The 23,295-nt window shown below is 45.2% G+C and overlaps 1 protein-coding gene across 1 annotated transcript in view; it reads left to right on the top strand.

Annotated features, from left to right (window-relative positions):
• The window catches only part of LOC104938491 (PATJ crumbs cell polarity complex component), a 75,029-nt gene that overhangs the window by 41,339 nt on the left and 10,395 nt on the right, over positions 1 to 23,295 (top strand). The window lies entirely within an intron of this gene.

The following is a 23,295-nucleotide window of genomic DNA, read 5'->3' as shown; positions in this document are numbered from 1 at the left end:
AAGAATAGACTAGATCATGGAAGGCAACAAACCAACCCCCCAACGGTGCACCCACCATCCAGGAAGACCTCTGAGAACTCCTGGAATTTCCATGGGAAATCCAAATCCTCCTATCCTCCTCAAGAGCCTCCTGGAGCCCTGGAGGTCTCTGCTTTGAAGATTATGCATGTTCAGCACATCACACACGAGCGATAAAAGACCACTTAATACAGACATGATGAGGGTGAGACACGGTACGTCACTGGTCGCGGATGGCGGCAAGTGAGTGACATCTCAGGTCTGTGGAGGAGGAGGAGGGTGGAGGATTTTATGAGGACAGGAACAGAGATGGAGACGAAATCTGCATCAGAGCTATCACACGGAACGTGCATAATTTCAGAAGAGTGTGTGTGTGTGTGTGTGTGGTGTGTGTGTGGGTGGGTGTGTGAACTGTCCTGGTAGGGAGCTGATGCAGCCAACTGTTCTGTTATGAAATTAGCTTATTGAATCCAACACACACACACACACACACACACACACACACACCACACACACACACACAGAAACATAAAATGCTTGTAGAAATCTGCAGAGACACACAACACACACACACACACACACACACACACACACACACAACACAACCGTCCCCTCATCATCATTCAAGACCAGCACCTCCCGCCTGCCTCGACATGAGCTCACAATCAAACGAACCACAGCAATACATGTCTGTAGGAGCGAGCGCCTCAATTAAGACGCACCCACACACGACACAACACACACACACACACACGACGGAGGGGCGGGTTGGAGCTGGTGGGTGGTTGACCCTCGTCTGCACTAACTTAATTGAAATCCCCCAGTTTTTTCACTCTTTGGTTTAATCTGGACTGCGCAGCCGGTCCAGAACTGACAGAACACAAACACTTGAGAGAAAAGAGAGGAGCTGCTGATTCAAACAAACCAATGCTCTGTCTGATCCAACCAAAGACCGGGTTGGATCACCCACAGACCTCCTGAAACATCGCCTTACCGTCAGACGCCGCATGTTTCACAGACAGAGAATCTCTTCCAACAAAGCTCCTCGGGGTGTCTCTGGAACCTTCTAAGGACTCAAAGATCAGGAAGAAAAAAAAAAAAAAAAAAAAAAAAAACAACCCAGGGTTTATCGTCAAAGATACTGAAACCACCTCCTGGTAGGACAAAGAAGTGAAGCCATTTTACGTGGTGCGACTTCAGGAGGGGTGTAAAAAAAAAAAAAAAGGGGAAGGGGAGAGGTGTTGTCCTGCCATGAAACCTGACTCACCTTTCCCCTGCAATATGTAGATGGTTATTATCGGAGTTTGGTCCAATGGTCCAAGTGTGAAATGTTCCGCTCAAAGTTTACTTTTCTGCTCATGATAAAACAGATGAACCTGGACTCCAGTTTACTTCATTCTGTTTTGTGTCACGGTGGAGGAAGTTTGTTAGTTTTGTCGTTTACATGCAGAAGCTGCCCGCTGAAGAAAAACAGCTGACGCAATAGAACTTCACCTTTAAACGCGGAGCCGACTTGAGAAGAACCCTGTGACACAAGAGTCATCGTGTTTCACTGAAAACGTGAAGTCTTTCATGAAATCTCTAGCGTGCAGGAACTTTTATTCATAAATCTAATTTTAAGAAGCCAAACATCAACCTGTCGACATGAACGTTGTCCCTCATGAGAACACGGAGAGCAGCACAGCTCTGAAAACACTTGAATTATTGAAAAAGTTTGGTTCAGACTCTGTGGCGGATACTCCAGGTCCCAACTCTGATTTAACATCCTCATGAAACATTTTTGGGCAAAAACAATGATTGTTTCCGTTTTACATATACTGATGATCAATCATCATCCAGGTCCCCAGCAGCAGCTGATCTCACTGCCTAGTCAGCACAGTCAGCCCAGAACCAGAAACCAGAACCAGACCTACAGCAGAGCTGATATCACTGCATAGGCCAGCAGCAGTCAGCCCCAGCTCGCGTCTGTCTTTCATCCTTTTATTTCACCAGCTCTCACCAACCACGAAAAGTCAGGCCCACATTTACTCTTGTCCCCCCCCCCCCCCCCCCCCCACCCCCCCCGGCGGCTTCTTGCTCGCTCACCTCTCATTTCTCTTCTTAACTTTCCTCCGTCAGCGTCCTCTTCACTCCCTTCTCCTTCTGCATCATGTCCGTAGAGGCTGCTGAGCCCAGGTACACTGCCCGCTCCCCCAGCTCCCTGTTCTGCACGACCTGGCTCCACTGTTTGTACCTGTCAACCTCCTCTGCAGCCCAACAGGCAGTTCAGCGTGATGTCAACTCGAGCTTCAGAACGTTTGTCAACACTAACAAGTGATGTCCGATGTGTTTACAGCTGACTGATGTCACATTCCCGCTCTGACCTCTGAGCTAAATGGAACGCAGCTTTTAGGCCCTCATCCTACTTTCCCGCAATGCACATTAGAGCTCATCCTTCAGCTGACATTCACTCACATGAACGTTTGGTAAAACAAACATGATGCTTTGGAGTGTTGTGAACCTGCAGCCTGAAGCTGGATCTGATAAACTCGGTGCAGGAGTGAATCTGAGCGCGTATGCTGACGCTGCATTTTGAAACGATGTGCTGAGTTAGCAGGAACGCAGAGCTGCGTCAGACACACAGGAAATAATAAGAGGAGGCCTGATGGTGCACACGCTCGCTGGGAAATGAAGCTTGTTAGGTTGTTGACCTTATTGGATGCTTCTGAAGATAAGAGAGTCCTGCAGTCGACGAAATATGGAAGAAAAACTTTAAAGGTGAAATATGAGGAGACAGAACCCTGAAACCTGCAGCTGGAGACAGATACTGCAGATAAAGCGGTAATACAGAGAGGAAAGAGGAGGAGAGAGGAGAGGAGGAGGAGGAGAAGGGGAAGAGGAGCAACAATGAGCGAAGAGAGGAAGAGTGGAACAAAGAAGAGAAGAGTCTCCTGAGGAGTGAAAAGGCTGTCAAACCAGAGCACTGCGTGTTTTCTGTGTCTGTTTCTGTGCTGTGGGCCGTCTTCAGAGACTACGTCCAGGTTTTAGACAGTCTGTGGGGAACGTCGCAGAGACCTACGTCCAGGTTTTAGACAGTGCTGTGGGACGTATCGAGACTACGTCCAGGTTTTTAGACAATCTGCGGGGACGGCACAGAGACTACGTCCAGGTTTTTGGACAGGTACTGCAGGGACGTCTCAGAGACTACGTCCAGGTTTTAGACAGTCTGCGGGGACGTCAAGGAGACGACGTTCCAGGTCATTATACAGTCTGTGGGGACGTCACGAGACGACGTCCAGGTTTAGACAGTCTCGGGGACGTCAAGGAGACTACCCAGGTTTGAAGACAGGCTGTGGGACGTCACAGACTAAGTCGCAGGTTTGACGTCTGCGGGGACGTCACAGAGACTAACTTCCAAGGTTTAAGACATCTGCGAGGGAAAGACCTAGAGGCGCAATACGCCTCTCCCGGGGATCGAGACAAATCACAACGAGGAAGCTCTCTTTGGGACGAGGTAACGCCTCTCGATCTAAGAGGCATACTCCCTTACCTCTCTCTTTTTCTTCATCTCCTCCCTGCTCTCACCGTCCTCACCGAGTTCTCGCCGATTTCGACTCCGGTACTTCGGCTCCAGTGCAATCGAGTCTTCATCTTACTCTCGCCCCAGTCTCCATCCCAGGCTCCTGTTTAGGAACTAAGCTATCTTTTGATGACTTTAAATAAGGAGCTGCTGGAACACCCTTGGAGCGCTTCAATCATTTCCATCGCCCTCCCGTTCAGCAGCCTTAACAGCGAAATCTCAATCTCTTCCAAGCTCAGACTGAACCTCATCAGGCCTGACAGTACTGGGAAATGTCTCCTAGTTCCTCTTCTGAGCTCGGCACTCGCTTTCTCGTCTTCTCGTCCGTCGGCCACGAACTCGCTCGGAATACATCATCAAAAATCTTCCTCCTTCTCTCCTTCTCTCTGCTAAAAGTCTCCGTACTCATATCTCTCTACTCGGAACGAACCGCATCAACTCTCTCAGTGCTCCGCTTCTGCTTCTCCCACACAATGTCAAAGCGGACCCCAGCGATGCCAAACCAGTCGGTAAGGCTATCTTAGCTTTGTCAGTGGAATAGGTACAGGGTTTGAAGGTCAAAAAATAATGAACACTGATCAAAAATTCTCTTCGCAATGTACCAAGGTTACCACCGTCAGATGGCATGGAGGCACACAAGGGGTTCACGGGGCGGGGTATCGAGGCGGGCAGCCGCAGTGGACTGGCAAAAGCTGGTGAGGGCTCTGGGCATGGAACTGCAACAAGTGTTGCAGGGTCTGGGGTGAGATCTCCACGTATGGAGAGCAGTGAGTGTCCCCGGCAGGACGTGACCATGTGTCCCAGTAGGTTCTTGACGGCGAGTTGCTTGGCGATTGGTCAGAAGCTGAGGGAGAAAAGCCAGAATCCAAGGGGGCGGGTGGGGAATTGCGGTCAGCTGGGTCGACATAGCAGTCCGTACTGTTAAAGGCTAGATTGGCCTAGGAAACCCAGATTGCCGGAACAACAAAGGGGAGCAGATGGACAAAGTTTAAAACCAGTTTTATTGTTTTCTTATAATGTCGTAAGGCTGGTTTTGGTCAGGGGCCAGCGAGGAGGACACAGGCCTGAGTATCTCGCAAGGGGCGTGATCCTGAGCAGGGCTTTGTTGAGGCAGGTGAGGAAGGGCAGCAGGTCAGGGTCAAGAAGGCTTGGAGAGGCTGACAGAGCAGTAACGATGGTATTAGTAGCTACGACTGTAGTGTTGTTGTGGCGGTCCTGAGTATAAGTATTGTAGCCGGAATGATTAAAAGGATTGGGGCAGCGGGTGTTCCTGCTCGCTCGGTCTACAGCACATCAACACCTGAAACACACAAGGACTGGGGGCAAGGACAAGTAACCCCGGAGGTAGGCCGTGGCAAATGCATATGTAACAATTAAAGAACAAATGTAAACGAAGGCAACTTTTCTTTTTTGTAGGAGCAGAAGAGGAAGACACTAAATTTTGGAAAGTCAGATGGACTTCACATTCAGCTGGATTATATCCTGTTCAACAGGTTGTTTAGGGAATTTATCAACCACTCAGGTGACGTCAAGGGTCCATGGGTAATGTATGGTAATGAGTTTAATGATGTCAACTATATTTGATTTTGTGTTTATTGGGATATAATAGAAGATCACAACAAAAATGTTATTTTCCTTGATCAAGATGCGGGAGAGTTGGAAAAAGTCATTTATAACTATTGACAAAGTCATAGTTGGTGGAGGAGACTTTAACTTTGTCCCGAGTTTATGGATGGATCGCTTCCCTTCAAAAGGGCAAGCTATTTTCTATGAGGAGATTATAGTGGAAATTTATTGCCAAATAAATTAATGGACTTTGGAGAATGAGAACCCTAGCACCAATCATACACATGGTTTAACTAACCCCCAGCTTAACAATGGTCAATGCTCAGATTAGATTTTTGGTTTAATCTTACCAAATCTATTAAATAGGCCCTGAATGTGAAATTTTCAGCATCACCCCGAACGGATCACAGGGCGTATTTCAATTTTGCCTTTCAACTAGGCGTACCAACCGATCCCTAACGCTTAGGAAGTTTAATGTAACCATAGTAACAGTAAGGATTTTTGGCTGCCAAAACCAAAATCAATGTATGAAATTAATCAATGGAAATGTCACACTGTTGGGATCAATGGGCGTGGCGTCTTAAGTAAAATCAAAAGCAATGCCTATTGAAACAAGTGCACTGCATTTCTAAGCAAAAAAACAAAAACAAAAGACATTATTAATGATAATGAAGAGCTGATGTCAACACACCTAGGATCTGGCGTTAACAGACCATATTGTACTAATCATTTACAAACAAAAATCAATTAGACTCTCTCTATCTAAGAAAAAAGCAAGAGTGGCATTAATTCGTTCAAGAGCTCGCTGGCTTGAGGAGGGTGAAAAAAAAATACTTTCCAGTTCTTTGCTTGAACAACAACGGCCAAACAAAAAAGAAACTTACATAGGCCAATGTGAACATACCACCGACCACAACCCAAATTAATGAAGAAATAAGACATGTCAATTAATAAACTGTATGAAATCCAACTTTTAAGAGAAGAATTTTTTGTCACATGTTTTTTTTTTAAATTAAGATTGTAACAAATAAATAAGGGATTGAAAATTTTTTAGAACAACTAAGGAGGACAAGCTTAGAAATTGAAGAGTGTAGATCTAAGCAAATTGGACGAATGGCAAAGGGAAAGCACCAGGTCTGGATGGTCGACTAGAGTTCTATGTCCAGTTTTGGAATGATATTAGAGTAACTCTGCTTGTATAATGCTCCTTGGAGTGCTTTTCTTTGGTCATCTGTGTCCCCTACCATGAAAAGGGGTGTTTATCACTTTAATAATTCCAAAACCCAATAAGGATAAAATAATTGCTGAAATAAGTGGAGGCCATTACCTTAATGATGTAATGACTACAAGTTACTACTTGTCATGTCCTACTCAAATAGATTGGATAGGGGATGTCAATCAAATTAGTTTGTCAGTCAAGCCTGTATGAAAGGTAAAACATACACAAACCATAACAGACCCTGATTCTTGATTAGTGGATTACAGAGAGTGGTTATCACAACTGAAAGTTATGTTTCTGGTTTTAGACTTCGTAAGTAAGGCTTTGACAAACTTCAATTAAACAGGTCCTTTTTGTTAAAAAATAATACAAGTTCGTAGAGGTTTTGTGGAATAAATTCGTGTGACATTGTTAAAAGGCTTTACACTGATATCAGTAGCATGTCTCCTTGAATCCAGAAGGACTCCTAAAGGGCTAGGGATTTGGCAGGGTGGACCGATGTCCCAAACTTTTTTATTTTGGCAACTCAAACCTGTAACAGTATAATTCAAGCATCTAAGGGCAGAAACGGAATAAACAATTTTCAAAAAGAGTTTTAAAATAAGTCAATTTTGCGGATGATACAGACAGCTTCCTAAAAGATAAATCAATGGTAACAAAACTCTCAGCATCATCTCAATTCTTTTCTAAAAGCATCTGGATTTATCTCCTTAATATTCAAAAATGTGAACTATTTCCTATGCACACACGCTAGACTCCTCGATTGCCTCAATTAGAGTTGAATCATAGGTGAAATATCTAGGGCTAAAACGATAACTAAAAACGTGATCAGAAGAGAAGAATACCAATATTTCTAACCGTATTTTGGACATGAAGAAATCACTTAGCCATTTGGTTAACCGAGACCTAAATATTTTTTGGCAGAAACCAGTCTATCTGAATCTGAAGGTATTTTTCCAAACTGATATATCCCTGCTACCTGCTCGTGGGGGGAAAAATGGGGGTACTAAGGGAAACCCGTTGGTTACATTTCCTGGGGTAGTAAAATCACAAAAAAAGGGGTAACGGAGAAAAGGCAAAAAATAAAGTGGTCTATAAGAGCGACAGGGATGCGAAGGAAACATAGAGGTTCATAGTATATATATGTAGGATCACAAACTTGTAGCGAAAAGAACTAAAGATTCAAACTAATGAGCTAATTTAGAAATGCCGTACCTCAATAGGAACTAATTGTGAAGTAAGAATCTACCAGAAGGTTGCGATCAAAGCTCCGAATTGGGTTTAATGCTATGGTTTTGTAGAATTAGTTGGGGATAAAATCTTGCCTGTTCATAAGCAACCGGTGACTCCGAGAATGTGGTTTCGACAGTGCATAATAATGTCCGTTGGTTGATGAGACATGATCTAATCTTCATTAGACTCAACCTGTGTGGAGACAACCAGTAATAAAATGAGAATCGAAAATCGAATCTTTAAAAGTGATTGGTTTTAGAAAGACATTAAATGTATCTAACAGATGGTTTGTGGTATTTGGTTTCTAATGGATGATAATGGTGTATTTTTAAGCTGACACAGACTTCAGAAAAATATAACTTAAACTGCTCTCGAAGAGAATACGCAAGTTAGGCAACAGTATTCCCTGACTCGGTTGAACTGGATAAAATTCTATGAGTTATGTTGGGTCAGTTGTATGTGACGGAAAAAAAATGTAATAACAAATTTATACTAGTTTCTGACAGCTTAAAATATTTTTTAAATTTTGACAGAGGGGTCTCTGGCAGGATCTGATGCTGTTCTTGAAATACTTAGACAAAGCACACTCAAAATTTAAATCAAATGGCCTGTTTCACCTAAAGTCAAAGAAACACATTTCAAAGTCCTTAACAAAATTTAATCCGTGGCAGAATTTCCCAGAAAAGATTGGGGTATGGGTTGATAAATGTTCTTTCTGTTAGTGATGAAAGATGAAACCCTGGAGCATTTGTTTTTTTTCTATGTACCAATACACATCCGTTTTTGGTATGAATAAAAAGGTTGGATTTGTGTAAAAATGAAGATATACAGCCAATTTGAATTATATGAGATTATCTTTTATTTTAATCATCAACCTTGCTGTTTCTGACATCATGAATGTTAGTATACTCCTTGGGTAAATACCATATCCATTGTGCAAATGGAGAAACTCTAAACATTATTATTCTTGTTTTATTAATGAATTCAAGTTATTTTTCATCCACTTAATGCTAAAACAACAGTATGCCAAAAAACTGAGGGCCTAAATATTTCCCGGCTCCTAATTTTCCTTAACTCATATATAAGTTTTCGCTGTTTATGTCGAACTTGTATCCCTGTAAGTTTAGTTATTTGCCTCTAGTTGATTTGCGGCTTGTGTTTTTGTTTAACGATCCCTAACTGTTGTTTGGCACTCAACAATGTATAATTTTTCTCTCTCTGTATTGCTGATATTATTGTCCCTTTGAGAGTTTGTAATTCGATGTTGGTATTTTGGCTTATAAAAAAATAAAATTGTTTTTAAAGTTAACGCGGGCAAGGACGCAGCTAAACCGCGGCGAAGCGGTTACGCGCGCTTACGTCTCCTGTGTGAAGTCTGTGTAACCCTCTGTAGCTGCAGGCTTTATGAAACACTGGAAATTGTTTACTTCATCTCTTCTAACAAGTTTTCGCAACACTTTCAAGGTTGCCTATGTAGTATGGAGGTCCTTTATGCATTCAAGCAAGATATCTGTGTACCATTTAGCACTATCAAGAGCCCTTTTTGCACCATGAAGATACAGTTAACCGGTATTTTTTGTGTGCAGTGGAAGACTGACACAACCCGGGAGGCTAACCGGGGCAGATGTACTGTAACTACCCTCAATTTCATTGCTCCATTTTTGTTTCATATTAGTCAGTCTTGTTAAGGTTGCTTCTATACATTTCTGAAATGTGCGTGGAAACAAGAATTGACTGGGTAGAAGGATAACATTTTTGGTTTCCGAATCGGTGTGTGTATCATATAAGAACCGCTCACAGACTGATCAACACAGCCTGTTTCCATTTGGAGATGGATCCCAAGGTTCAGCAGCTAAATAGTTTTGCCCCACTGTGTCTCATAAGAAGTAGAGGTTAATGTTGTTTTTTTTAATTATACGTTTTATACTTTTAAGTTTTTTAAAGTGTGTTGTACAAAACAGTGGGCATCCCTCAAAGGTAGTATGTGAAAATAGGGTGTGAAAAATATTTGTCTATGCTAACTAGGGGGGGGGGGGGCCTCTGCAACTAACAATTAATTTTAATAATCATTCATGGAAAAAGCATTAGTTCCATCCCGGTATTCAAAACAAACTGACAGTGCAAATTCACAGTGAACAGTGGCACATTGAACATCCCTGAGCTGTTAAATTAATAATTAAAAAACAACAAAATGAACTAACACAGAAACATACAACGTGTATAAATTACATCTGCCAAATAAAAAAAAAAAAAAAAAAAAAAAATAGTAACGTTTTTTTAAATAAAGTTGAACAAAAAAGATGTAGATGTTTTGGGACTAAAGCCATTTTTTAAGCTTCGTGTTGACGTCTTTAACATTTGGGTTATAAACAATACTTATTGTTATATGGAACACCATGTGGTTTGGCATCGATAGATTTCAGGAAACCTAGGCTATCATATGGTAATGCAGGTAATGGCTTATAAAGGATGTATGATTGAAAAATCTACAATAACTAAAGAATTTCAAAAACAAAAAGTAGATTTTTATGTCATTTTTGTACTCAAAGGCAAAGTTCACAGTACTAGTGAAGAGTTTTTGATGAAAATATTATTTTTCAATCGCTTGGCCTAATATACAGTGGCATTTTTTTCAACCAAATAGTGAAAAACAGTAAAATAATGCCCTTTCCAATAAAAAAGGTCCCTGCGTTTTTGTCTCATTTTCCTCAGCATGCCACTTAGCAAAGCAAGAGCCTCCAGAAAGTTAAGCTGTCATTCAATAGAAATCGTATCTATGAAGTAATTCTGTCACTCGGTCTTGTGCTCCCTGCCCCCTGCAACGTCTGCCTCTATGACCACAGCGCTCTCTCTGTTTGGTGCCCCTCCCCCAAGAACCCCAAATCCCCTTTGATTGGCTAAGAGACATAGGACCAGTTATAGGAACCGTCCCCACTGATTGGTTGAAAAAGAAACTAGTCCCTGGCCTAGTAACGTTTTGTTCATGCGTCGACTGCATATGGAAAAAAAAAAAAAAGTCGGCCAAGCATCTTATTTTTCAATTGGTCCCTTTTACGCGGGGTGGCGGTAGAACAACGGGAAGTATCGGACAGACATAACCAACATCTCCGTCTCAGCAGACTCCCCAGAAAAAACAGTGCAAAAACACATCTCTCTATAATAAACCGTGTTCAGGAATATTCACAGATATGTACAAACTTTAGACTTGTACTAGCCGTCCTCAGGGGGTTTAAAATGACCTGAGCCAGAAAACAATAAATAATTTAGATTAAAAAAGAAAAAACAAATCAGAAAACGTTAATGGGATTTGTTTGGAAACGTTGACTTAACTTGTTCGCTACACTAACACTCAAAACCTTCAACACTCAGACACACACACTCACTTCTCTCCCACTCCCTTGTTTCCTACCTCTCTTGCCTAAGGAACATTTTGGCAAATGCAGACTTAAGGAGCTGAGGAGCAAATCAGGATCAAATAATCTAAATTTGGGGACAACCTGCTCGTACCTCATGAATCGCAGCCACCCACATAGAATTTAAGAGTCGTGATGCTCTTAATAGTTATAAACTAGAGGTGACTGAGGCTGGTGCTTATAACACATTATATCTCTTATACTCACTACTACTATACACACACCTCAAGAATCAGTGTAGTATGAACTCACAGTATCCGATAACAGTCCAGTGTAGGTCCCCGTAAGGTGGCATTATATGTGTTTCAGTAAAGTTAATGTGGTCCATCATAACAGTTCTGGTTATGATGGATGATCATCAGAGAGTTTTGAGTCAATGTGTCTGCCTAGATGAAAGTGTATGTATAAAATATAAAGGAGAATGAACTACGAAAACATTTTGAGTGTGGAATGAAACCAATGAGTTGAGGTGTTTTACAACAACACACGGTTTGCAGGCATGAAAGCCCTGTTTACACACAGGTAGGCAAGATGCTGGGGTCAGGTGTGGACTGCCTATGGGGCCGACAAGGGCAAAACGCGCCGCAAACAGCCAAACGCTGCAAAAACAGAATGCTGGCCAATACAACAACTGCAGACAGAAACGCTTGCAAATGCACTCCATAAAACGGAAGTGTGCCAGGCCACTAGGGGTACCCGACCTGAGAGATTGACACAGTCCGTGGTGGGCCCCAGCCTCTCTTTAAAACATGAGCCAGAATACTCGAAAAAGTTGGCCCTAACTGCTTGGAGAAAGGGCTAGTTCATTGGTGGCAGCATCAGCTAGTAGTGGTACCAAGGCAGTGCCGGGCATCTGGGGGCGGGCCCCCGCGTGGTGTCTGGGAGAAGCTGCCAATGAAAGGTTCAACCTAGATCGCCGCTCCCCAATAACCAGCACAACAGGCAGTAAATTGACTGTTGGTGGTCATGGGGTTGGCTTTGATTAGTTGAGTTGATGGCACAAGGTCACATGTAAAACATTCTCCCGCGAACTAATGCTGTAATGTAGGGTAATCGTATTTTTTAAACATGTTTGTGGGTAGTAGATGACGTTATATGCAAAATAACATTGAGAATCGCGGTGTGTGGGAGAAAGAAGCGCAAGAAAAGCCGAATGGAGACAGGTGGCGTGAGGAGGGGGCGGTGGAAGGGTGTAATCGAAGAGCGCAAAACAGGTTAAAGAGGACGAACGAAGGTGGACCGAAGAAATAATGGAGGGGTGGTGGTGGGAAATCAGAATATAAGGTACACTTAAGGGGCCAAAGGCTGTGTACGCCCACGGCGGCTGATCACACGCAGACTAGAATGTCCACACAAGAATTGTCAAAACAGACGATCAGTCCTGTGTGGGGGCTGAACGCGCGCTTTCACAGAACGAATGTAAAGAGCCGACATTTCAAACGGGGAATTTCAATTCCGGTAATGCCGCTAGATGCTTTTTCTCACCTCGACCGAAACACCCATGTTACAGTAATATTAGGTAACTTAGCACCGGATCGTTGGGCCGTACCACTAGCTACCATGGCACTGCTGCTGTTATGACGGGCATTTCGTCATTGTGTGTATCATTATCAGCCAAATGTGTATCTACGTCATTGACGTGTTGGTGGGGACCAGCAATAAGTGCGAGAGCATACAGCCACCTCCAGAAGTAGTGCAGGTTGTTCATTCATGTGAGATATGTAATGCAGCGAGTGTCAGTCATTGGTGGGATAATTGGGCGCTAATTTAGGAGACTTAAAAACGTCTCAAAGTCTGCTCAGAACGGCCTTGTCTCCGCCGTGTGTCGTGGCGAGCCAGCATTTGCGCAGAACGACGTACGAAGGTATGTAGAGGAGTCGGGGGGGGGGGTAAGGCCAAATCTGTACGCGCCTGGTGTTGGGGGGCAAACTTGCAACACCAATGTCACTAGGATGTCACAGAGACATATGTCAGGGGTGTTAGACGGGCCTGTCGAGACAAGCCCTAATTGGCGAACTTACGTGCATACACTCGACTGCGGTTGTGTTGTACAGGCGCCGTACATTTCCTTGGCAGCGCATGTCTGAGCGAAAAGCTCAGCATGAGCACCCATATCAAGTCGCTAAAAGGATAGAATGGTCTTAATCGATCAGCGCGGTGATGGTGCAGTACTAGTGATAACGCAACCGTCAGAAAGCAGCACAAATTGTGATCATGTCTATCTTAAATTAATAACAAATGTCACGCAAGAAGCAGAGCAGCTAGCCGCGGGGTGACCGGTCAACACCAGGGCAGTGGTAGGCACGTGATGAACCAGCGCAGATTACAGAACTAGCACCTAACTGCAGTTGGGTGAGCTGGGCAGTTCACAGAACCGGCAGCCCTACGTCCCGAGGTATACATTAGTTAATAAGCGCTATCTAGTATGTGGTTTGACAAGTTCATCAGAGCAGAATATTTCCAGGTCCTTACTACACGTCTCTTAGGGGATAAAGAAGATAGAGGAAAATGTGGTAATGGAATCTTCTACTGTAGGGAAAACGGTAAAGTAGAAGAAAGGAACACAAATAGGTGAGCATAGATCTTTCTATAGACAAGCCAGTGCCGATACGGGGGGCACACTTTTAGTTTCACAAAGAGGAGCTAAAAGGCGCGACAATTGTGTGATTCATACATAAAGTCTTGGTAATTGTTCTTTGTCTGCACGGATAACATTAACATCCATTGAAATCTTCTCCGAGACCAACTAAATTTAGACATAGACTTACCGATAGGCGGTAGCTCAAGAAGATGTTCAGGAGAGCAAAATGTTTAGCAGTTCAGAGCGAGAGATCGTGTTCAGTGGCCTGCCTGCAGACATTCCACGATGTAGGCACAGCGTGCCAGTAAAATGCATCTCATGTTACAGCCGGCAGACAGCATAACTTACGCGCAGAGGCTACGTGTACACACGCAGTGATAACAGAAGGTCGTGGCGCACTACTGGGATTAAGCGGTGTGGGATATAGTCATTACAGAGATACATCAATCGAAAACAGTACAGGAAGCTGCATACGCATACAAGGACAGTCAGCGGGACGTGGCGTCGTCATGTCCAGTATAAGTCGAGAGACACTAAGCACTACCCCAGCGTTCCTACTCTGGTCTACGATCTAGATAAACGAAGCACTAGGGAGGCTAACAGGAAGACGAAGGGGAAAAAGGGGGGAGGGAAGGGGGGGGAAAGGGGAAGAGAAGGAGGAGGGGGAAAGAAAAGGAAAGGGGGGGGGGAGAAAGGCGGGCGGGGACAGAGACGCGTTGAAGGTTTAGAAAGGAAAGGGGGAAGCACAGGAACACACACACACACACACACACACACACACACACACGGTGGGCTATGACTCCATGTCTGCGCGTAAGGGAGGATGCTCGCAGCTCGCAGACAGCGGTATGAAGCGGCGGTCTGTGCCTCCTCCTCCTCCTCCTCCTCCTCCTCCTCCTCCTCTCTGTATTACCTGCTTTATCTGCAGTATCTGTCTCCAGCTGCAGGTTTCAGGGTTCTCGTCTCCTCATATTTCACATTTAAATGTTTTTTCTTCATATTCTCGTCGACCTGCAGACTCTCTTATCTTCAGAGCATCCAATAAGGTCAACAACATAAAAAGCTTCATTTCCCAGTGAGCGTGCACCATCAGGCCTCTTATTTATTTCCTGCAGCTCTGCGTTCTGCTAACTCCAGCACATCGTTTCAAAATGCAGCGTCAGCATAAGCGCTCAGATTCACTCCTGCACCGAGTTTATCAGATCCAGCTTCAGGCTGCAGGTCACAAACACTCAAAGCATCATGTTTGTTTTACCAAACGTTCATGTGAGTGAATGTCAGCTGAAGGATGAGCTCTAATGCATTGTGGGAAATGTAGGATGATGGGACTAAAGCTGCGTTCCATTTAGCTCAGAGGTCAGAGCTGGGAATGTGACACTCAGTCAGCTGTAAACACATCGTGACATCACTTGTTAGTTTGTTGACAACCGTTCTGAAGCCTCGAGTTTGACATCACAGCTGAACTGCATGTTGGGCTGCAGAGGAGGCTGACAGGTAGTGGAGCCAGTGTCGTGCCAGAACAGGAGCTGGGGGAGCGGGCAGTGTACCTGGGCTCAGCAGCTTCTATGGACATGATGGCAGAGGAGCAGAGAGTGAAGAGGACGCTGACGGAGGAAGCTAAGAAGAGAAAAGGAGAGAGTGAGCGAGCAAGAAGCCGCCGGACAAGAGTAAATGTGGGACTGACTTTTAGTGGTTGGTGAGAGCTTGGTGAAATAAAAGGCTGAAAGACAGACGCCGAGCTGGGCTGACTGCTGCTGGACTAGGCAGTGATATCAGCTGCTGCTGGTTCTGGTTCTGGTTCTGGGCTGACTGCTGCTGGACTAGGCAGTGATATCAGCTGCTGCTGTAGGTTCTGGTTCTGGTTCTGGTTCTGGGCTGACTGCTGCTGGACTAGGCAGTGATGTCAGCTGCTGCTGGGGACCTGGATGATGATTGATCATCAGTAATGTAAAACTGAAACAATCATTGTTGCAAAATGTTTCATGAGGATGTAAATCAGAGTTGGACCTGGAGTATCCGCACAGAGTCTGAACCAAACTTTAATAATTCAAAGTGTTTTCAGAGCTGTGCTGCTCTCCGTGTCTCATGAGACAAAGTTCAGTCCGACAGGTTTGATGTTTGGATTCTTAAAATAGATTTATGAAAAAAGTCCTGCACGCTTAGAGATTTCATGAAAGACTTCAACGTTCAGTGAATACACGATGACTTCTCTGCTGCTCACACGGGTTCTTCTCAGTCGGCTCTCAGCGTTTAAAGGTGAAGTTTCTTTTCGGTCAGCTGTTTTTCTTCAGCGGCAGCTTCTGCATGTTAACTGACACAAACTAACAAACTTCCTCCACAGTGACACAAACAGACTGAAGTAACTGACGTGAGTACAGAGTCAACGGACAGAGTCCAGGTTTCATCTGTTTTTATCATGAGCAGAAAAGTAAACTTTGAGAGAACATTCACACTGGACCATTGGACCAAACTCAGTATAATAACCATCTACAATATGTGCAGGGGAAAGGTGAGGTCAGGTTTCATGGCAGTCAGACCTCCACCTCCTTCCTGAAGGTCACACCACGTAAACTGGTTCACTTCCTTTGTCCTACCAGGAGGTGGTTTCAGGATCTTTGAAGAGAACCTGGGTTGTTCCTGATACTTTGAGTCCTTTAGAAGGTTCCAGAGAAACCCGAGGAGCTTTGTTGTGAAGAGATTCTCTGTATGTGAACATGAGGAGTCTGAAGAGGAAGGAGATGTTTCAGGAGGTCTGTGGGTGATCCAACCCGGTCTTTGGTTGGATCAGAGCCTTGTGTGACTCAGCAGCTCCTCTCTCAGTGTTTTGTGTTCTGTCAGTTCTGGACCGGCTGCAGCAGCTCCAGATTAAACCAAAGAGTGTAACACTGATTTCAATTAAGTTAGTGCAGACGAGTCCAACACACACCAGCCTCCACCTGGCCCTCCGTGTGTGTGTGTGTGTGTGTGTGTGTGTGTGTGTGTGTGGTCTTAATTGAGGCTGCTCGCTCCTCTCAGACGATGTGATGCTGTGGTTAGTTTGATTTGTGAGTCATGTCGAGGCAGACGGGAGGTGCTGGTCTGAATGATGATGAGGGGATGGTGTGTGTGTGTGTGTGTGTGTGTGTGTGTCTCTGCAGATTCATACAAGCATTTATGTTTCTGTGTGTGTGTGTGTGTGTGTGTGTGTTGGATCAATAAGCTATCATAACAGAACAGTTGGCTGCATCAGCTCCCTACAGACAGTTCAAACACACACACACACACACACACACACTCTTCTGAATTAATGCACGTCAGTGTGTGTTGATGCAGATTAGTCTCCATCTCTGTTTCCTGTCCTCATAACCTCCACCCTCCTCCTCCTCCACCCTCCTCCTCTCACACACTCATCATGTCTGTATTAAGTGGATCGTTTATCGCTCGTGTGTGTGTGCTGAACATGCAAATCTTCAAAGCAGAGACCTCCAGGGGCTCCAGGAGGCCTTGAGGAGATTCCATGGAAATTCCAGGAGTTTCTCAGGGTCTTCCTGGAGGTTCACGATGCTCCAATCATCATTCTTAAAGATGCAGAAGACAAAACTTCATTAAATTTAGTTTCACATTAATTAACATTCCTGTATATATAGCAGTGTTAGCCAGATGGCTAATTTTCACCTGCGGAGAGGTGAGGAGAGGGAGGAAGACGGGGAGGTGACCAGAACCAGAATCAGAACCAGGTTTTACATACAGGAGTTTGTCTCAAACATGAAGTAAAACGATAATTATGAAGTATTAGAAGATCTGAATATATGAACAAAATGTTTTTAAACAGTTTGTGCAGGCATGTGAAAAATAATGGAAAGGTTCACAGTCCACGTGTTGGGTCAGAGGTGGCCTCAGCCTTCAGGATGAGTCCAGTAGCAGTCAGGTAAAGTCCTGTTTTTGTTGAGTGAAGTTCTGGAGGGAGTACAGGTCCTCAGGAGGTACAGGTCCTAGAGGAGGTACAGGTCCTGAGGGGGTACAGGTCCTGAGGAGGTACAGGTCCTGAGGAGGTACAGGTCCTAGAGGAGGTACAGGTCCTGAGGGAGTACAGGTCCTATAGGGGGTACAGGTCTTGGAGGGAGTACAGGTCCTGAGGGGGTACAGGTCCTGTGGCGGTACACGTCCTGAGGGGGTACAGGTCTTGGAGGGAGTACAGGTCCTACAGGGGGTACAGGTCTTGGCGGGAGTATAGGTCCTACAGGGGGTACAGGTCTTGGAGGGAGTACAGGTCCTGTGGAGGTACACATCCTGAGGGGGTACAGGTCTTGGAGGGAGTACAGGTCCTGGAGGGGGTACAGGTCCTAGAGCTGGACCTGTAAGGATCCCTCTCTAAGAAGGACTCACGAGTCTCTAAAAAGATGGAGGGGGTCTTCTTTGGTACTCTTGGTGGTACCAGAGGTCCTGACAATGCGTGTTGGTCTCTCTGGTTGGCTTCACGAAGCTCCATCCAGGAGTTCTCGCACAGCTTCCCTGTCGTCCTCAACAAGGTTCGAGGGATTCAGGAGGACTCAAGTAAGGAGACTGTTGACCTGTGAAGGTGAGGGAAGGACCAAAACCTTCTAGAAGGACCTCCCTGTTGTAGGACACGTTAGAAGCTGAAGGGAAACAGGTGCTGAAGAAGGTTCCATGTCTTGTTTAGAAGGCTGATGGTGTCTCTGAGGAGGTTCCAGAAGGTTCTTGATGGGTCCAAGAGGTCCTTACAGAGGTTCCAGAGATCTTACAGAAAGTCTTTGTGGAGGATTTAGGAGATCTGGGACAGTTCAGGTGAACTCCTTTACTCTGCAGCAATGCATCATGGTCTGTAAGATCATCACAGAGTTACTGTGATGTAGTGAAGTACAGTAGAAAGTATCATGGAATGGAAATACTCGAGTACTTTGAACGAGTATTTATGTGTTTACATTCCAGCACTGACTCATCCTGTGTGTGTGTGTGTGTGTGTGTGTGTGTGCGTGTGTGTGTGTGTGACGGGGGGGGGTTGGCATGAAGCGAGGGGGAAAAATAGATTTGGATGGAGTGAGAAAGATGGATGAGAGACCGACGGAGAGGAAGAGGGGGAGGAATGGGGAAGGAGGCGAGGAGGAGGAGGAGGAGGAGGAGGAGGAGGAGGAGGGGGTGAGCTGCAGGAGGAGAGAGAGAGAGGGAGAGGGGAGCGAGTGAGGCAGACGTGACTGTGGGAGGAGAGAGAGAGTAATCGAGGTTGGAGAGTAGAACAGAGCTGTCGCTCGCTCGCTGCTTCAGTATCACAGCAGCCGGCTGACGCACACACATGCACACACACAACACACACACATCTCGTCTTCTGGATGTCGGAGCATTAACCTGAAACTGACACACACACACACACACACACACACACACACACACACTCAGAGGTACATGTGGATTTATCTCGGCGAGTGTGAAGACTGAAGTATGGACGATGTTGCCGCCGGGTTAGTACGCCGTCTACTGTGTGTGTGTGTGTGTGTGTGTGTGTGTGTGTGTCCTGCAGGTAGAGGTCACCTTTAACCTGTCTGCATGTCTGTCTGCACATATGACACACGCTGAAACAGGTGGCTACAGATGCATACACATCAGTGTTATACTGCATTGTTTCTGTGTGTGTGTGTGTGTGTGTGTGTGTGTGTGTGTGTGTGAGGTGACACACATACAGATGCAGACATGACAAACACACATCGTCTGTTAGTTCAACAGGAATATTCTGAATTTCACAGAAAGAGAGTGACGCGTTCTTTGTTTCTTTAAACCAACTTCTCTTTAAATCATGTTAGTGTCAGAGTGTAATCCCACTGTGTAACTGTGTCCAGCTGCACTCGAGTATTTCTTCTGATTACATTACTTCTGATGAACAGCCAATCATCAGCCAGCAGCAGCTGATATCACTGCCTAGTCCAGCAGCAGTCAGCCCAGCTCGGCGTCTGTCTTTCAGCCTTTTATTTCACCAAGCTCTCACCAACCACTAAAAGTCAGTCCCACATTTACTCTTGTCCGGCGGCTTCTTGCTCGCTCACTCTCTCCTTTTCTCTTCTTAGCTTCCTCCGTCAGCGTCCTCTTCACCCTCTTCTCCTCTGCCATTATGTCCGTAGAAGCTGCTGAGCCTGGTTACATCACTTGTTCACCCAGCTCCTGTTCTGGCACGACACAAATAGCGCTGAAATAAGTCATGATGGAGATCTGTGAAAAGTCTGAATTCAGACTTCGTCAGGTTTGTCTGCAAGACAAGAAACCTTCTCTACAATGTTTGTTTTCTGAGTTTGGCTCGATCAGGTTATTATCGATATATTATTTATCAGTTATGCTCCGTTAGCTGCAATCAGTGTTTGAGCTCTCACTACAGAGCAGCTTCTCTCCCTGAACAGCAGCTGAATCTCTGCAGCAGAAAACAAAGATGTGTTCTCTCTCTTCATGTTCATTCATTTTGTAATGTTTGACACATTCATGAATTATGATTCTGTCCAGTCGTAAATGTTGCAGCTTGGCATGGTTTAATATTTTCCTTCAGTTATTAGTGTGTGCGTTTAGTTATCTGCTCTGAATATTACATCCTGCACTACAGTGCTGCTTAGAATAATTCTGTTTCTTCAGTTTTATGGTGACGGTCTGTTCTCAGTTTAGTGAAAACAGAGAGTTCAGATTTAATGGAGCAGATTCAGTTTGAGTCAGGACTCCTCTGTGTGTGTTTGTACACAGATGTACTGCAGTACTGTGTTTTCACAGTGTGTACTTCATGGACCCTCTTCACAGCAGATATTTTGGCTCGTCGTGGCAGGAGAAGCACAGGTGCAACGGTTCTCATTAAAATGGACTGTTCCATTTGGCTGAGGTGAGTCCAGGGACCTGACGTGAGCATGCTGGCTCACTGGCATGTTTTACTGATGGAACGGAGCCATCATTAATGAAATTAGCTTCCTGCCAAAATGTCTGCTGTGAAGAGGGTCCATGAAGTCCACGCTGTGAAGATGATTGGGCACCTGTGAAACAAACAGAACCAGCACTGCACAATCTCACAACACACCCCGCCCCAATGTCCTTAACTGATCAGAGACCTGCTTCTCCCTGCACACAGGATCCAGGTCCCCCACATCCAGGTTCTCTCTGGAGGATCCAGAGCTGGTCTCAAATCCAACCCGCCTCCAGGTTAAAGACCCGTCATGTAACAGATCCAAAAAAAAAAAAACTTTTCAAGGAAGTAAAAGGTTCCTGCGCTGGTTCCTGTGCTGGTCTCTGTGCTGTTCCCTGTGCTGGTCTCTGTGCTGGTCCCTGTGCTGGTCTCTGTGCTGGTCCCTGTGCTGGCCTCTGTGCTGGTCTCTGTGCTGGTCTCTGTCCTGGTCCCTGTGCTGGTCTCTGTGCTGGTCTTTGTGCTGGTCTCTGTGTTGGTCTATGTGCTGGTCTCTGTCCTGGTCTCTGTCCTGGTCCCTGTGCTGGTCTCTGTGCTGGTCTTTGTGCTGGTCTCTGTCCTGGTCCCTGTGCTGGTCTCTGTGCTGGTCTCTGTGCTGGTCCCTGTGCTGGTCTCTGTCCTTGTCCCTGTGCTGGTCTCTGTGCTGGTCCCTGTGCTGTTCCTCGTGTTCTCCATGTTGTCAAAGAAACGTCTGTTGTTTATTTTTAGGCGAGCGTTCTCATTGGACGAACATCAGCTCAGACAAACGATACATGTGGTTTAATTTGAGGAGCTCGTCACAGAGCATGAACTGACACCAGTACTTATACTGGTTCTGACAGTGCTGAACTGGTTCTGGTCTGTGTTCTGGTGATCCTGGAGCTGTTCCTAACTGGACCAATGCAGACAGGAGCTAGATTAATGCCACCTCCTCTGGGAGAGTGTGTGTGTGTGTGTGTGTGTGTGTGTGTGTGTGTGTGTGTGTGTGTGTGTGTGTGTGTGTGTGTGTGTGTGTGTGTGCGCAGCAGCCTGAGCTACTGTTGCATTGCAGTGACCTCCACAAGCTGCTGCAGCACTGCTACATACACACTGACGGAGGTGACGGAGGCAAACACGCTCTGCTACATACACACTGACGGAGGTGACGGAGGCAAACACGCTCTGCTACATACACACTGACGGAGGTGACGGAGGCAAACACGCTCTGCTACATACACACTGACGGAGGTGACGGAGGCAAACACGCTCTGCTACATACACACTGACGGAGGTGACGGAGGCAAACACGCTCTGCTACATACACACTGACGGAGGTGACGGAGGCAAACACGCTCTGCTACATACACACTGACGGAGGTGACGGAGGCAAACACGCTCTGCTCTCCATCCAGATCCAGTTCAGTCTGACGAGATCTCAGACCTGGACTAAACAGGAAGTAAACAAACTCTACTTCCTGTGTCATGGAGATCTGGTCTTAAAGTCGAGTCTCAGTCAGAGTCTCAGTCAGTCTCAGTCAGAGTCTCAGTCAGTCTCAGTCAGTCTCAGTCTCAGTTAGTCTCAGTTAGTCTCAGTCTCAGTCTCAGTCAGTCTCAGTCAGAGTCTCAGTCAGAGTCTCAGTCAGTCTCAGTCTCAGTTAGTCTCAGTCAGTCTCTGTCAGAGTCTCAGTCAGTCTCAGTCTCAGTTAGTCTCAGTCAGTCTCAGTCAGTCTCAGTCAGTCTCAGTCAGAGTCTCAGTCAGTCTCAGTCAGTCTCAGTCTCAGTCAGTCTCAGTCTCAGTCTCTGTGCTGCTGCTATTTTATCTTCAGCTTTTCCACATGAGTTCAGCTCAGGCTTCAATTCAGCTGTCAGAGGATATGACTCCAACACACACACACACACACACACACACACACACACACACACACAGACACACAGGTAACCCCTGTTTCAGTCCTATTTCACCCTCCAGGAAGCTTTACTTTACTTTACTTTACTTTACTTTACTTTACTTTTACTTTACTTTACTTTACTTTTACTTTACTTTACTTTACTTTACTTTACTTGTACTTTACTTTACTTTACTTTACTTGTACTTTACTTTACTTGTACTTTACTTTACTTTACTTTACTTTACTTTTACTTTACTTTACTTTACTTTACTTTTACTTTACTTTACTTGTACTTTACTTTACTTTACTTTACTTTACTTTACTTTACTTGTACTGCCAGTTAGATTGTGTGTGCAGTAAATATTAAATCACACCTCAGGGTCCATCTGTCCCCAATGTTGTTTAGATGAATCAGCTGATTTTGTTGTTTTGTCGTCGATGTCCCGTTGGGCTGAGCCGGGCTGAGCCGGGCTGAGCCGAGCCTTCAAAGTGTGAAGCAGTGATGATGAGTGTGTAACGTGGCAGACTGGAGGCCTCAGATGAAACAGAAACATGTTTTATTCTGGAAACGACGTTTGAAGACCAGCAGGTCATCAGAGTGATGCATGCTGGGAAACAGTTTGTCATGTGACATGATTTCAACAAGCAACACAAAGAAACAGGAGACCTGATGGTGGCGCTAGATGGTCAGAGCATCACTGTGTGTGTGTGTGTGTGTGTGTGTGTGTGTGTGTGTGTGCGCGTGTGCGCGTGTGTGTGTGCGCGTGTGTGAGATAAGTGATGTCTCACCTTGCCATCACCTTGTTCTTCTGAGCAGAGACATCATTCAACACACACACACACACACACACACACACACACACACACACACACACACACGGATTCATCTGCAGATCTGTCTCTTCAATAAAAAACTGAAAAATGAAGATATATTATT

Source organism: Larimichthys crocea, chromosome XVII (genome assembly GCF_000972845.2).
Source record: "Larimichthys crocea isolate SSNF chromosome XVII, L_crocea_2.0, whole genome shotgun sequence".
Lineage (NCBI taxonomy): Eukaryota > Metazoa > Chordata > Actinopteri > Sciaenidae > Larimichthys > Larimichthys crocea.
The sequence above is the reverse complement of the archived record's forward strand: the minus strand, read 5'-3'. Positions and strand labels throughout refer to the sequence as shown.